The following is a 17,210-nucleotide window of genomic DNA, read 5'->3' on the forward strand; positions in this document are numbered from 1 at the left end:
GTTCTCCTTTTATTTTTAATTTTAGTAATTTGAGGCTGGGCGCGGTGGCTCAAGCCTGTAATCCCAGTACTTTGGGAGGCCGAGGCGGGCGGATCACAAGGTTAGGAGATCGAGACCATCCTGGCTAACCCGGTGAAACCCCGTCTCTACTAAAAAAAAATACAAAAAAAAAAAAGTAATTTGAGTCTTTTCTCTTTTTTTTATCCATCAAGCTGAAAGTATTTCAATTTTTTTTTCTCTTTTCAAAGAACCAACTTTTGGTTTCACTGATTTTCTTTATTGTTTCCTATTTTCTATTTATCTCCATTCTAGTATTATTTTTTCTTTCTTCTACTAGCTTTGGGTTTAGTTGTAAAGTTAGGTTTTTGATTTGAGATCTTTCTTGTTTTTAATGTAAGTATTTATAGCTACAAATTTACTTCTTAGCATTGCTTTCCCTTCATCCCTTAAGTTTTTGGAATGGTGTCTTTTTAAAATTTATATCTAAGTATTTTCAAATGTTCCTGTGATTTCCTCTTTGTTCCATTGGTTGTTTAATAATGCATTTTTTAGTTTCCACAAATTTTTAATTTTCCAGTTTTACTTCTTTATCAATTTCTAATGTCATCTTGTGTCAGAGAAAATACTTTTTTGTTTTCAGACTGAGTCTCACTCTGTTGCCCAGGCTGGAGTGCAGTGGCACAATCTTGGCTCACTGCAACCTCTGCCTAGAGGGTTCAAGCGATTCTCCTGCCTCAGCCTCCTGAGTAGCTGGGACTACAGGCACGTGCCACGACGCCTGGCTAGTTTTTTGTATTTTTAGTAGAGATGGAGTTTCACCTTGTTAGCCAGGATGGTCTTAATCTCCTGATCCTGTGATCTGCCTGCCTTGGCCTCCCAAAGTGCTAGGATTACAGGTGTGAGCCACCACGCCCAGTCAGAAAATATTTTTTTTGATAGTTATTCTTTTAAATCTATTGAGACTTAATTTGTGGCCTAACATATAGTCTATTTTGGAAAATGCCCCACATGCACTTGAGAAAAATGTTCATGCTGTTGTTGTTGGGTAGAGTGTTCTGTATATGTCTGCTAGCTCTAATTCATTTATTATGATGTTTGTCTTCTATTTCCCTACTTTTCTTTTCTCTGGTGACCTATTCATTATTGAGAGTGGGCTACTGAAGTGTTCAACTATTATTGTAGAACTATTTCTCCCTTGAATTCTGTCTGTTTATGCTTCATAGATTTTGACAGTCTGTCATTAGGGGCATAAATGTTTATAATGATTATGTATTCTTGATATATTAAATCTTTTATTAATATATAATGTCCTTTAACTCTTGTAAGCTTATTGTCTGATGTTAATATAACCACCTCTGCTCTCTTTTAGCTACTATTTTCATGGAATATCTTTTTCCATTCTTTCACTTTCAATCTATTTGTGTCTTTGGATCTAAAATGAGTCTCTTGTAGACAGCAAATAGTTAGATCATGTGATTTTTTTTTAATCCCTTCTGCTAATCTCTGTCTTTTCACTAGAAAGTTTAAGCCATTTGTACTTAAAGTGGTTAGTGCTAAGGAAGGACTTACTTCTGTCATAATGTTATTTATTATCTGCCTTATAGCTTTTTGATCTTTATTTTCTGCATTACTGTCTTATTTTATGTTTAGTTTATTTTTATAGTGAAATGTTTACATTCTCATTTCCTTTTGTATATATCCTATAGCTATTTTCTTTGTGGTTACCATGGGGATTACATTTAACATCCTAAAGTTAAGACACTCTAATTTGATTTTATAAAAGTTTAACTTCAATAACATACATAAAGTCTGCTCCTTTACAGCTTTGCTTTTATCTCCTTAGTGATGTCACAAATTACATCCTTGTGCATTGTGTACCCCAAAACATAAACTGACAATTCTTCTAAATGCACCAATCTCTTAAATTATGTAGAAAACAGTGTGAAGTTACAAACCAACATTACAATAATTCTAATTGTTAGACTAATAATTGTTTTTTAAAATGTATTAATCTCTTAAATCATGTGGAAAACAAAAAGTGGAATTACAAAGCATTGTTACAATATATTAGCTTTTATCATTGCTCATGTATTTACCTTTATTGATATCTTTGTTCCATTATACAACTTTGAGTTACTGTCTGCTGTGCTATAATTTCACCCTATAGAACTCCTTGAGCATTTCTCACAGGGCAGGTCTACTAGTAACAGACTCCTTCAGCTTTTGTGTATTTGAGAACACCTTAATTTCTCCCTCACTTTTGAAGGACAGTTTTGCCAGATATGGGATTATTGGTTCACAGTTGTTTTTTCTCTTTTAGCACATTGAATATATTAGCCCACTGCCTTCTTACCTCCAAAGTTTCTGATTTGGAATTTGCTGACAATCTAATCGAAGGTCCACTGTATTTAAAGAGTTCTTTGTCTCTTGCTGCCCTCAAGATTCTCTTTGTCTTTTGAAAGTTTAATTATAATGTGTCTTGGTGTCGTTCTTTTTGAGTTCATCTTACTTGTAGTTTGGTAATCTTCTTGAATGTTTATATTCATGGTTTTCAACAGATTTGGAAAGTTTTCAGCCATTATTTTTTCACATATTCTCTCTGCCTCTCTCTCTCTCTCTTCTGCTTCTTGGACTCCCACAATATATTTGTTGGTCCACTTGGTGGTGTCCCACAGGTCCTTTAGACACTGCTTTTTTTTAAAAATCTTTTTCTTTCTGTTCCTCAGACTTGGTATTTTCTATCATCTTATCTTCAAGTTCACTGATTCTTTCTTTTGCTTGCTTAAATCTAACTTTGAATCCCCCTAATAAATGTTTAATTGTAGTTATATATTTTGGCTCCAGAATTTCTTTTTGGTTTCCTTTTAGGTTTTTAATATCTTTTTGATACTTTCATTTTGTCCATATGTTGCTTTCTTCTGCTTTCTTGACTTTCTTTTTCTGGTTGGTTGGTTTGATACAGGGACTGCTCACTTTGTCGCTCAGGCTGGAGTGCAGTGGCATGTTCTCAGATCACTGCAACTTCTGCCTCCCATGGTCAAGCAATTCTCCTGTCTCAACCCCCCAAGTAGCTGGAGCTACAGGTGTGGCCACTGCACCCAGCTTTTTTTTTCTTTTTTTTTTTTTTTTTTTTTGTAGAAACGGGGTTTTGCCATGTTGCCCAGGCTTATCTCAAACTCCTAAGCTCAAGTGATCCACCTGCCTTGGCCTCCCAAACTGCTGAGATTACAGGTGTGAGCCACTGCACCCGGCCATACCTTCTAGACTTTCTCCACATCCCCCATTAGTCCTTTGAGCATCCTTAAGACAGCTGTTTTAAAGTCTTCATTTAGTAAATCTGCTATCAGGTCTTTTTTGGAGGGAAGTATCTGTTGATTTATTTTTTTCCTTTGAAATGGTCACACTTTCCTGTTTCTTTGTTTGACCTTGTAATATTTTTAACTGGACATTTGAATCTAATAATGTAATAATTCTGGCAATCAGATTCTCCTCTTTCCCTGTGGTTTGCTATCGTTTCATTTGTTGTTTATTGGTTTTAGTTTTTTAAATTTTTGTAGGTTCTCTCTGCCAAGGATCAGCCTGAGGTGTAAACTTAAGGTCTTCTTAGGTCTTTTCTGAGCCTGCACCTTTCCCTGGGCATGTGTGGTCTCTTTCTAATTTTCCTTGTATTTGCAGTTGCTTTTGGATGTTCTAGTCTTTAATGTCTATTCCCTGAAAGTGGGGGAAAAACATGAAAGGAAGAGGAAGAAAGGACAATTGCCTTTTAAATTCCCTGGAAGTTACTTCAGCCAGAGATGGAGGGGTTGGCAACAATGGTGGTGGGGTTCAGGAGGTAGAACAACAGTGGTCCCTCTCTTCTTCTGCACCTCTGTGATCAGAAGCAGCAATCAGTGACTAGAATGGAAATCTCTGATGTTTGGATGACAGAGCCCTTTATGTTCACCCTAGCTCCTGCAAGTTTTCTGCAAGCTACTTCAAGGACATGTGTGCAACGTTACAGTCATGACTACCTGCCATGGGGCTGAAGGTAAGAGATGGGTAGCTGCTACTTTGCTAAGAGTTAAAATTGATCAGAATTAAATGTCCTTTACTGTCTAAGCTTCCTCTGGAGTTTCAAGCCTTCAAAATAGACTCCAGAGCTTCAAAATAGCTACATCAGACATATTTTGCCAGTAAAATTGTTGTCTAGGTGGGGTGATAGATTCCTGGTGCTTCCTACTTTGTCACTTCCTCAGAATCCTCTCTTTTTATATATGTTGTGTCACTAAAAATATGCATTTTAGTTAAATTTGAAAATACAGATCAATGTGGTATGGTAGCCAGACTCCAAGATGGCCCCCACCTCCAGATATTCATACTCTTAGACAGTCTCTTACTATATTATACCTGAGTTGTCTTGTATATACAATGGAATATGCAAAAGTAATGTGTTACTGCTGACAACTAGGTTATAAAAGATACAGCAGGCTGGGAATGGTGGCTCATGGTGATAATTCCAGCACTTTAAGGGAGGCCAAGGTGAGAGATCCACTTGAGGCCAGGAGTTTGAGATCAGCCTAGGCAACATAGCTGGACCCTGTCTCTACAAAAAAAAAAAAAAAAATAGAAATTAGCTTGGCATGGTGTCATGTACCAGTAGTCCTAGCTACTCAGGAAGCTGAGGTGGGAGGATTATTTGAGCCCAGGAGTTCAAGGCTGCAATGAGCCATGATTGTACCACTGGATTCCAGCCTGGGTGTCACAACAAGATCCTGACTACAAAAACAAACAAACAAAAAAGCAAAAAAAAAAAAAAAAAAGAAGAAGAAGAAGAGAGGCATTGCAGCTTCTATCTTGGTCTCTCTTTCTCTCAATCTATCTCTGTTGGGTCACTGGCTCTGGAGAAAACCATGTCATCAGCAGCCTCATGGAGAGGTTTCTGTGGTGAGGAACTAAAGCCTCTTGCCAGCAGCCATAAGACCGAACTTTGAAGAGGATCCTCTAGCCTCGGCTGCCACCTAAACTACAGCCTTACTAGAGATCCTGAATCAGAGCCAATCAACTTAATTGCTTCTCAGAAACTCTATGAGATAATAAATGTTTGTAGCTTTAAGCTACTACATTTGGGGGCAATATGTTATATATCAATAGACAACTAATACTTAGGGGGAAATTAACCCATAATTTCATAGCCCAGAAATTACTGTTAACATTTTGTATGTAAAATGTTCTCTCTTTTTCTGTGCTTTACAAATAGTTAAAAAATATGCATATAGAAGCTGTCGTGAAAAACAGTATGACAGTTCCTCAAAAATTAAACAGAATTACTACATGCACCAGTAATTCCACTTCTAGGTATATACCCTAAAGAATTAAAAGCAGGAACTCAAAGATATATTTGTACACCCATGTTTGAGCAGCATTATTCACAATAGCCAAAATTAGAAACAACCCAAGTGTCCATCTGTGGATGAATGGATAAACAAAATGTGGAATATACAGATAATGGAATAGTATTTAACTTTAAAAAGGATACATCTCTTTTGGGCATCTCTTCTCTCTCTGTCTCTCTGTGTCTCTATTTCTTTCTCACTCTTTCCCTTCGTCTCTTTTATGATTTTTAATTGTAGAATTTAAGAGCCTTTTTCTTTACAAAAATCAATCTTCAAAAAAAAGTGAGTGGAGTGGGGTACAGGAAAAATTTCTCTTATTTGATTTGTTTCTTCCCCTTCTCTAGCAGATTGAGAAGCTTTCATGCTTTCTCTCCAGTTAGCTTGAGATTTTATTACCAATAAAGTGCCACTCAGTGCTGTTCAGAGCCTTACACCATTTGTAGGCTCACTATGGGCACATTTGTATTGCCGATGTTCAATCTGTGGGTTAGAAGTAAAAAATGCTAATAGAGCCTTGAGAAGCCTCCTTGCGGTGATAAAGGTTATCCTGGAGGACAGAGGCATCCTAGCAGGCTGGCTCCCTGGGAACACAGATGGAGCTCAAGAGGAGTGGATTCAGGACGGTTCCTGTGAGTGGAGAAGAGGTTTCAAAGAGGTTTTTCTGAAATTTCATTCTCTGGTTTGTTTGTGTGCTGTACAGGTAAGATTGACCACCTGTTTGGGGCTGAGCCTCCCAGGGAAGATGTGCTCTGGCAGAGTCACCAGGGGGCAGGGTAATATTTCTTTCCATCACATTTTATTTTGCAGGTTTAGAAACTTGATTTTATGAGAGGTGCATAACATGGTTTGTTTATTTACCAAACTCAAAAGAGCCAGATTTGTATAAAGGGTCCAACTTAGAATTTCCACCAAACAGCACCTATCAGGTAGGCCGTGTTAACACATTTACTTATTGATAGGTAGTGGGTTGGGATTTTTTCCTCTTAGGATTTTGGGCTTTGGAGTCAAACATGCAAAGGTACAATAGCTTCTAATCTTAGAGAAGCTACTTGAACTTCAATTTCCTCCCCAGTAAACTAGAAAAAAAAATACATTGTAAGATTATGAGCAATACGTGTAATATAGTACATAAAGTATCTAGCACAGTTAGTACTGCTCGCAGTAAGCTCTTCATCTTTTTCCTCTTCCTAGATGAGATTAAGGGGTTTGTAACAGTCATAAAACCCAGGGCAGCCACCCACACAGGCATGTACTTAATAAGCCAGTCAGGGTGCTCAAGTCCAGCTAGGCCTGGCATGCTGTTCCCTGGACAGGGTTGGTATTCAGTCCAGCAAATGTATGAGGCATGTATGGTGTCAAACACTGTGGAGGACATGACAGTGTCCAAGTCATAGTTCCTGCCCTCTGAAAACACATGTGCATCCACAGAAGCCTACAGGATTTACCTTCAAGTGATTAAAATCTCACCCAAGACTTGTGCTTCTCAAAGTGTAAATCCTGGGCCTCTGGCAGCCTGACAGAAAGTGACTGTCACATTCACAGACTTCTTGCAGACAACGTAGGTAGTTGGAAAAATCTCTTAGAAACCCTAATTTATCCATATCTAAATATAAGTATATAGCATATAGTTTAAGGAATAAGGAATAGAACTCAAATAGTTTTCTTAACTTGTACCATTGATCTTAAAGAAAATTTAAAAAGCTATCATGGGGAAGGATCTGAAGTTTACGATAAAAAATGACAGGTTAAATCTCTCCTCCTGTTTGATTTGGGAACATGGGTCATCACCCTGTGATACACCTGGTGTGCTATGATTTTCAAGAATAAGGAATGTTAGATCTCACAGTTGCTTGCTGTACGGAACCTGAAAGTTGCTGAGGTCCTTAGTCTGCTGGTTGCCTCCCAGTCTCAGCATAGGTTGTGTTGGTGCCTGAATGATTTTCCCTATTCAGATATATTCTTGTTAACTCTGATATGGTATCTCTTTTATTTTGAGACAGAGTCTTAGTCTGTCACTCAGGCTGGAGTTCAGTGGCAAAATCTCAGCTCACTGCAGCCTCTGCCTCCTGGGTTTGATTCTCCCACCTCAGTTTCCTGGGTAGCTGGGATTATAGGCATGCATTATTACGCCTGGGCTAATTTTGTATTTTTAGTAGAGACAAAGTTTCACCATGTTGACCAGGATGGTCTTGAACTCCTGACCTCAAATGCTTCACCCACCTCAGCCTCCCAAAGTGCTGGGATTACACGTGTGAGCCACTGTGCCTGGCCCAGATATGGTATCTCTTGATGCCCCGTCAGTATCCTAGAAGTCAGGGTCCCCTGATCTCCTGGGCCTGCACTCCTATATGAATGGAGAAGGAAAGCAAGCTGTATGGTCTGCAGAAGTATTTGACTGACTAGTTTGGTATTCTTAAATTTAAATTCATTGTCCTTAAACAAGGTGCTAATGTTCTCCACATGTTATGCAACAGCACCACTTTGTTTTCTGCTGTGTTTCCTGAGACATTTGAGTTCTTCATCTTGGCTTTTTGGTAATCAAATCTTTCCCAGTCCAGCTGAATCTTTCTTTCTAGGCCTGTCAGTACCTAAAGTCCTTCCCTATTACCAGCTTGATAGTTGATATTCCTTGAGGAATAACCCAAGGTCTCTGTGCCTTTACTAGGTCTGTTTCTTTTTTTTTCTTTTTTCTTTTTTTTGCCTTATCAACTATTTTATTGACCTTTTTTGTTAATATGACAGTAGATGATTTTTTTTATACTTTAAGTTCTAGGGTGCATGTGCACAACCTGCAGGTTTGTCAGTTTCTTTTGGGTAGAATGCCTCTCCTGCTCCTTTGTCCAACCTGACCATTTTGTACTCCTCCCTGAAATTTCAATTTGCACATCACCTCTGTGAAGCTTTTCTCACTGAGTCTGTCCTTTCTACTCTCTAGAATTAGTCAAACCTCCCTCCCAATAGCTCCTTGCCGGTACTCCAACCTTGGTTTGTATGTGTTGGGAAATAAAAAAGCCAGAAACAAACTTAGAAGTTCCTTAAAGGTGTCAACCTTAAATAATGAGATTCAAAAAATATAACTAAGTATAGAGTTTATTCCAGTGCAAAGTTTGAGGATAACCACCCAGAAACATTGACTCCAAATGAATGCAACAAGCATTTCAAAGTGGAGAAGCTAAATTTCAGAGCATTGCAACGTTTTCCATACAAGACCAGTGCACACACACGTGGGCAGTGATTTGATTGGTTACAAACTGCTACATTCTAAGGAAGATTGCTTTATTACTCAAAGAGGAAGAGCAGTGAGCTGAGGGAGTCTTATCTCTGGGGAACTTTGTTCTTAATTATTTACAGAAAATAAAAAAGGCAGAAGTTGCAGCTGCATGCCACGTGACTTAAGCTGCATAGTCACATTCCTCTCAAGGCTCAGGATAACTTAGTTCTAACAGCTTTAAGTTTGAATTATTTTAAGTTTGAATTATTTAATTTCACAAAGACTATAGCCGTGTTTTCTCTGCTCTTCTTTCCTCAATGTGGGATCCTTCATGTCATTGAATTATTTATTGAACATCTATTATGTATAAAGCCCCAAAAGATAACTGATGAGGAGTTTCTTTATCTCAGAGTAGGATGGAGGTGTGAGGCCAGGGAGCAGAGCCTGCTTAGATGTTATCACTTTTCTCAGAGTGCTTAACTTGCTTCAGTGCAGCCATTGTTACTGCCCACTGGTGCACTTCTGAGGTTATTCTCCACCGTGCCAGAACCTCCCGCCGTCCTCTGCTAGGGGAAAGATGAAAAGGCATACAATTTACTTTTTTTAGTCTTTATACTTTGCCTCCCTCAAGGATGGGCAGGAGCATGTCTGACCTCCTGATGTGGATGTTGCATTTGGGTTGAGGCTGCCGGATTTACTTAGTACCAAATGCTCTCTTTTGCCTGACTTCCTGCCAAGCCTCGGTGCGTATAACCACTTGGGCAGTAACCACCCCCAGTGATTTGAACTCATAGGACAGTAGAAATATGTGAATCATGTTGCTTCAAGAAATTCAGTTATTCTCCAAGTTCTAAAATAAAATCTGGTGGATGTTTGTTAGAAGCTAGGTACTTAACTCTTCAGAAAAAGGAAAATCTGAAAAAAAAATATATATTTAAAAGTGGCCTAAGATGGCTGCATATTGGACATAGACAATAGAAACTAGGCCTACGAATTAAAGCTGAACCCTCAACGGCAAGACTGCAGTCTGTCAAATATTTCACTGACATGTACCAATTATAATACAACCCTACCTATCAGATACAGCACAAAGGCAGGACTAGAATCAATCATCCCTCTCTAGACCCTAAGATGCCCACACACTTGTTAACCTTTTACCCTATATACTTTAACCAGACAGTTGCTTTATCTTACGTACAATGTCTCTGAGCACCAATCAGAATTGTGAGAATGTCACCTTTGCTTCATTACCCCTTTCCCTCATTTTCTGTGTAATGGAATGCATAAATACCATGCCTCATGTAACCCACTCTGTGACTTATTCTCAGGTTGTGCTAAGTCAGTGTTTTCAGGGGCTATTTGTCCTCAAACTTGGCTAAGGTGAAATTAACTTAAAATTTTTAATGTTATAATGCCTTTTATTCGAGCTTTCAGTCAACACTTCAAGGGAGGGAAGAAAGACTAAATATTATTTATATACCTGTGTCTCAGATAGTCAGAAATGTAGGCTTTGGGATAAGCAATGGTCTGGAGAACCTGGAGGGAGAGACAATCAAGGAAATTGCAACCCTTTGGGCTTAAACGGAAGCTTCAATTAGAGAAGAGAGTTGAAATGGAGAGAATTTCTGTTGTCTAATTCAAGGCTGATGGGCTTCCTAAGTGTTTTAGGCTAGAATGAACTCACATTTGGAGAATATTCTGAGCTCTTTAGTAATATTTAAGCTATATTAGGCATCATCAAATATGTAGTCATTTAAAGATGTTTCACTCTTTTTTCCCTTTCAAAATTCTATTAGAGTTTTAAACGGCAAGAGCTGGGTTAGGGAGTTTCTTCATTTCTGCAAAATGAAGACCATTGAATTATTTCTCTCTGTGATGAACTGAAAAAAAAAAAAAATGCTGGGTCTAAAATCAAATTGTCTGCAAGTTTAAGACTTTGACCAGCTCAGATTCTGGCTATATTCGAATATTTGAGTCTGTTATCAGGAACATGTGCAGGCCTGCTTTTTACCTCGTCCTAGGAGTATTTTACCTTCTATTTCAAAATCAAGAACAGGGCATCCAACCCTGAGGGTTCCATTCCTGGCATATTTATGCCCCAGGCAGACTGAGAGAATAAAATAGACTTTTTACAAATGAAGAGATATCACGCTTTTTAGCCCGGGACAGGAAACTTCACCTGTTGCCAAGGCAACTGCAGAGTTCTGGCACTTAAGCTGGCTGCGTGAGTATCTCAGAGCCTCAGACGCCTCTGCTGTCACTCACTGTCAGACCAAGTGCAAAGGACTTGGTAGTGAACTCACAGAAACAATTAGACTATTTTTGAATTCTGAAAAGCAAGTGAGGACTCTCAGGACAAAGTGTACACATGGTACCTGCTATGGTTTGAATGTTTTTGTTCCTTTCAAAATACACATGTTAGAAACTTAATCCCCAGTGCAACAGCATTAAATGGTGGGGCCTTGGGGGAGGTGTTTAAGGCATGAGGACAGAGTGTTCATGAATGAATTAAAGACGCTATAAAAAGGGCTTGAGGGAGTGTGTTCTGTTCTGCTCTCGTGCCATGTGAGAACACAGAGTTCCTTCTCTCCAGAGGATGCAGCAACAAGCTGCCATATTGGAACCACAGACGGAATCTGCCAGCACCCTGCTCTTGAACTTCCCAGCTTCCACAACCATGAGAAGTAAATTTCTGTTCTCTATAAATTACCCAATCTGTGGTATTCTGTTACAGCAGCACAAAACAAAGACAATACCCTTTAAAGATAAACAATGGAATGATACTATAATGGTCGATACATGTCATTATTATTTGTCAAAATCCATAAGAATCTACACCACCAAGAGTGAACCCTAATGTAAACTACAGACTTTGAGGGATAATGATGTCAATGTAGGTTCATCACCTATTAGAAATATACCATTCTGGTATGAGATGTTCATAGTTGGGGAGGCTGTGTATGTGTTGTGGGGTGGGGGGCATATATGAAAACTCTCTGTACCTTCTGCTCATGCTTGCTGTGAACTTAAAACCACTGGAAAAAAAAAGTCTGTTTTAAAACAATTGACATCCTTGGGGCTGGGAGAGAAGGGGACAAGTCCAAAGGGCTCAAAGCCAGGCTGCATGGGAAAGTTGTATTAGTCTGTAGTGCAATAAGCAAAGAAACCATAGGTATAAAAGACCCAAAGAACACTCTGAGGCTGATAAGAATATCAGGCTGCTTGCTGTCTGGGGGAGAAAATAATTTGGCTTGCTCAGGCTGGAAAACCAGTAACATTGGAACAGACTCTTTCTTGTGGATGAAATTTGTGGATGAAATGTGGAAACATGCTGAGATTTGTAAAGGTTATGAATGAGAGAATATGGCCTTAAGAAAGGTGATGTTTTATATAATGATCTAATTAATGCAGACATCTATCCATCTCAGCCCCCTGCCTTGAGCCAGGAATCCTTACTCCTCCATGTCTATCCAGGGCCCAGACACTAGGGAATATTGTGCAACCACTTGAGCAGCTCCTGCAGCTACTGCTGTTTTGTTTTGCTCCCCTGCTCTTTCCTAGTCTCTGGTAACCATTTTTGTTGCAACTACTACTGTGGCCCTTGAAAACAAGGGGTGTGTGTTGTGCCAGAGAGTAGATGATATAAAAGTCAAAGTGAGAATGAGGCGTCTCCCCAATAAAGCAATTTTGGGAAACCTGGGGTTAGGGCTGCATATATCCACGTGCACACCTTGCTGCCACATGGGGTCCCTTTTCCTGCTCAAATAGACCAGTCTATTCCAATGTCTCTTATCTTGACCTTAATAAGCCAAGGATGACCTTTTTATGAAGTATGTACCTGTGGAAAACAGAGTGGAGCAATTCAAATGCTATTTTCTGCAGTTAGACTGCCAGGGTTAGAAGTTCAATTCTACCACTTACTAGCTGTGTGACCTTAAGCAAATTACTCAGCTGTAGGTCTCTTGGGTTATTGATCTGTAAAATGAAAATAATAATAGCACTGACCTCATTGTGAGTTGTTGTGAGAATTAAATGATGTAATCCATGTAAAATGCTTAGAACAGTGCCTAGTACTCTGTAATCACTGAAATTGGCTTATTGTTGCACTATTGGCTTTCTGGCTTTCTTTTGTTTAAAGTAAGGCATAGCTATCACATGGCTTGATATAATGCACTTGGGAATGGAAATGTTGAGCTACGTGACAAGGAACAATGTATTCTGGTACAGTTACATCAAGTTTCAATTTCATAACACAACTGAAAAAACAAAGTTTAAAAATCTTGACATTTTTCTAGGTGGTTGCAGTGACAAAAATATAACCAACACAACAGATTTGAATCCCTCTAGCACTAACACCTGCTTTATGAAATATGTTCCATGGCATGTTTTCTTTAAGAGGTCGAGAAGCTTTAGATGATAAATTCTGTCCTATAATTTTAAAAAAGACAACAGTGGTGATACATCCTGTGATGCTGAGAATGGAAAAATCTACTTCAACTTGGTTCTTGTACTGTGTCTTGTTTTTCCATAAGAAGGAGGAGATTGTCCTCTACCAATTTCCTTTATGCTTTTCTTGAGCCAAGACTGTGCTTGGCCATGCTTGTGAGTTGGCACTTAAAGTGACGAACCAGTCACTGGGAAATTGAAGCTCCTCCTCGCCTTCCCCCAGTGTGCTTTCCTTACCAATCAAGTGGGGGAAACGGCCTTCTGGATTATTATCTATTGGTTTGGAGGTAGGGGTGGAGTGTGGGTGAATTTGAGTCACATCTACATTTCCCTACAGAACCATTGCTTTTATTATGGTATTAGGAACTTTACAGATGTCATGCTACTACTAAGCTATTCTTGCTTAAAAATATTTTATTATGTTAATCATTGTGGAATAATGGTTTAAAATGTTTCTGAAGTTACTAAATGCCAGGATAGAAATCAAACTCAAAAGACTTATAAAAACATATGTAAAATTACTTGTCTAAGAGAACTTTCTGTGATGATGAAAATGTCTATCCTGTGCTGTATAATACGGTAGCCAGTAGCCACATGTGGGTATTGAGTACTTGAAAGTAGCATGACTGAGGAACTCAATTTGTAATTTTATTTAATTGTAATACATTTGAATTTAAATAGCCAGATGTGGCTAATGGTTACCATATCGGATAGTGTAAGTTTAGAATATAATGAAAAGTCACCTAACCTCTTTAAGTCTCATTTTCTTAGTATGGAACAGGTGTGAATTAGGCCAATGGTTCTCTCAATCTTGGCAGTACAATGAAATCACTCAAAGAATGTTAAAAGAATACTGATACTTGGGCCTCCTGCTGTATTAGACTATTTTCACGCTGCTGATAAAGACATACCCAAGACTGGGTAATTTATAAAGAAAAAGAGGTTTAATGGACTCACAGTTCCACATGGCTGGGAAATCCTCACAATCATGGTGGAAGGCAAAAGGCATGTCTTACATGGTGAGAGACAAGAGAGGCTGAGAGCAAAGTGAAGGGAAAGCCCCTTATAAAATCATCAGATCTCATGAGACTTATTCACTACCACAAGAACAGCATGGGGGAAACTGCCCCCATGATTCAATTATCTCCCACCGAGTCTCTCACACATGTGGGGATTATGGGAGCTACAATTCAAGATGAGATTTGGGTGGGGACACAGCCAAACCGTATCACCTGCCCAATATTGTTTAGTTAGTCGGAGGCATTGAGATTTTCTAAAGCCACTCAGGTAATTCTAAAGTACAACTAAGGTTGGGAACCATCACTGAACTAGATTACCTTTGGGTTCTCTTTCAGTTCTATAATACAATTCTATAGATTTAGCTACAAATTATACTAAATTTAGAATTCTATAAGGCAAATAGGACACTTATTACTAAAGCTGTTGCAATAGAAAACTACATATAGATGTTGGCTTTTTATGAAGGCTGTTTTTCCTAAAATATTTCTAAAATTTAATGATAGAAAACCAATAAGCCATGTTATTGTGGTCTATTCCTCTTTGGAGTTTTTTCTGACTTTCTCAGACCATGGCTTAGGCTACAGACAAGGAAGAGTCTATGTGTATGTACTTGTTTGGGATCTGACTGCAGCCTTGTGTCAAGGTTTGGCCATCTGCCCATAAACCTGCATGGGGTGACATCACTGAGTAATCCAAGCTGCCAGTTTATGGAGATCTCAGTAGGAGGTCTTCGGGCTAATCATTTAGAGCACCACACAGCAACTGCTGAGTTTGTATCTTCCCTGGGATTAGAAAAATAAAGTTTTTGGCCAAGTCATTCTCTCTTAAAGCTACTATACAAATGGTTCCAGAAGGTATCAGGACAGTTGTTCCCAGGATTTTTAAGGCCTGAAACAAATGTACATTTCTTCTAGCTAATAAACTCCTCAAATAATGAGTGAAATAGGTACAAGTACTCAGTTTTCTCTAAAAACAAAACAAAACAAAAACAAAAAACTATTTGATTTTAAGAGTTAGTTTGACTCATAACAAGATTTTGTTTTGTTTTGTTTTGTTTTGTCTGTGGACCTTGACTAATTGATATAATATTTCTATATGAGAGAACAGAGGACTACATATAAGGCAAATATTGGAGATTAACTAGGTGTTGGGGGAATCACTTTGGTTTGGCTGTGTCCCCACTCTACTCTTATCTTGAACTGTAATTCCCACAATTCCTACATGTCATGGGAGGAACCCAGTGGGGGGTGATTTAATTATCGGGGTGGGTGTTCCCTGTGCTGTTCTTGTGATAGTGAATGAGTCTCACAAGATCTGATGGTTTTTAAAAATGGGAATTTCTGGCCGGGCGCGGTGGCTCAAGCCTGTAATCCCAGCACTTTGGGAGGCCGAGACGGGCGGATCACGAGGTCAGAAGATCGAGACCATCCTGGCTAACACGGTGAAACCCCGTCTCTACTAAAAATACAAAAACTAGCCGGGCGAGGTGGCGGGCGCCTGTAGTCCCAGCTACTCGGGAGGCTGAGGCAGGAGAATGGCGTAAACCGGGAGGCGGAGCTTGCAGTGAGCTGAGATCTGGCCACTGCACTCCAGTCCGGGCCACAGAGCGAGACTCCGCCTCAAAAAAAAAAAAAAAAGGGAATTTCTCTGCACAAATTTGCTTGCTGGCAACAATGTGAGATGGGACTTGCTCCTCCTGGACTTCCGCCATGATTGTGAGGCCTTCCCAGCCATGTGGAACTGTAAGTTCATTAAACCTCTTTTTCTTCCCAGTGTCAGGTATGTCTTTATCAGCAGCATGAAAACGGACTAACACACGCTTTAACAAACTGCTTTATTTACCATCACTTTACAATAAAAGAGCAGAGAATGGACCAGTGTAACAGAACAGAATCTGGAACCAGACTCCATATGGGTTTACACATCTGAATGAAAAATGTGCTATTACAAATCAGTGGGGGAAAGGAATACTGGATAAATCTCACTGAGAAAATGCTTATCTCTACAGAAAAAGTGAAATAAAATAAAATTAGATTGCTATCTCACACCAATACATAAATCAATTCCAGGAAGATTAAGAATATAAATGTGAAAAGCAAAACCTTTAGGCAAATTATTCTCCAACTCTTAGGTCATACAGATAAGACAAAAATATCAGTGAAAAAGACTGAAATTTGCCTACACAAAACTTAAAACTTCTATACAGTAAGGTAGCAAAAACAAAATAAACACACACACACACACACACACACACACACAGAGACTGGGAAAATATGCTTGCAACCCATAGTTGATAAAAATTGAAGGTTCTTACAAAGAAAAAGTAATAAGATCAAAAGAAAAATGGCCAACCGAGTCACACAAGAGGGTATTATATTTGCCAGTAAATGTGAATAAGATGTACAACCTCTTTAGTAACCAGGTAAATTCAATTTTTAAATAATATATAATTTCAAACTTACCAGATTGGCAACAAGAATAAAAATTGACAATATCAAGACTTGGTAAGGATGTGGAACAATGGGAACTCTGAAACCCTGCTATTTGGAGTGAAATTGGCACAGCCACTTTAGAAAGCAATTTAACAATATCAGGAAAAGTTGAAGGTATGTAATAGCTATAATCCAACAATATTTTTGTAGCATGTATCCTGGAAAAAATTTTGTACTTGTGCACAAGGTGACATTTATGTAACTACTCATTAAATTATTCCTTATAAAAGCAAAATATTGAAAGCAAAATTGCCATCAATTGTAAAAATGCTAAGCAAGATATGGTATAATCCTGCAAATTAGTGAATTACAACTGTGTGTATCAATATGGATGTGTCTCAACATAATGTTGAGTGAAAACTAGTTATAGGACAAACAAAACGCTATTTATATAAATCTGAAAACAAGCAAAATAATACTATTTATTGTTTACAGCACTTAGATATGTATATAGTATAAAAACATTCATGGTTGCATTCACTTTGGGGGAAGGGGATGAGATTGGGGGAAAACACAGAGAGTTTCAAATATCTCTAAATTTTTTTTTTTTTTAAATCAAGTGGCACAGTAAGTTCACAGGTCTTCCCTATATATAGCTGAAATGTTAAAGTGCTTCACCAAAAAATAAACAGCAGGCTTGGTGCAGTGGCTCATGCCTGTAATTCCAGC

The sequence above is a fragment of the Trachypithecus francoisi genome, unplaced genomic scaffold (genome assembly GCF_009764315.1).
Source record: "Trachypithecus francoisi isolate TF-2019V2 unplaced genomic scaffold, Tfra_2.0 Lachesis_group2, whole genome shotgun sequence".
Classification (NCBI taxonomy): domain Eukaryota; kingdom Metazoa; phylum Chordata; class Mammalia; order Primates; family Cercopithecidae; genus Trachypithecus; species Trachypithecus francoisi.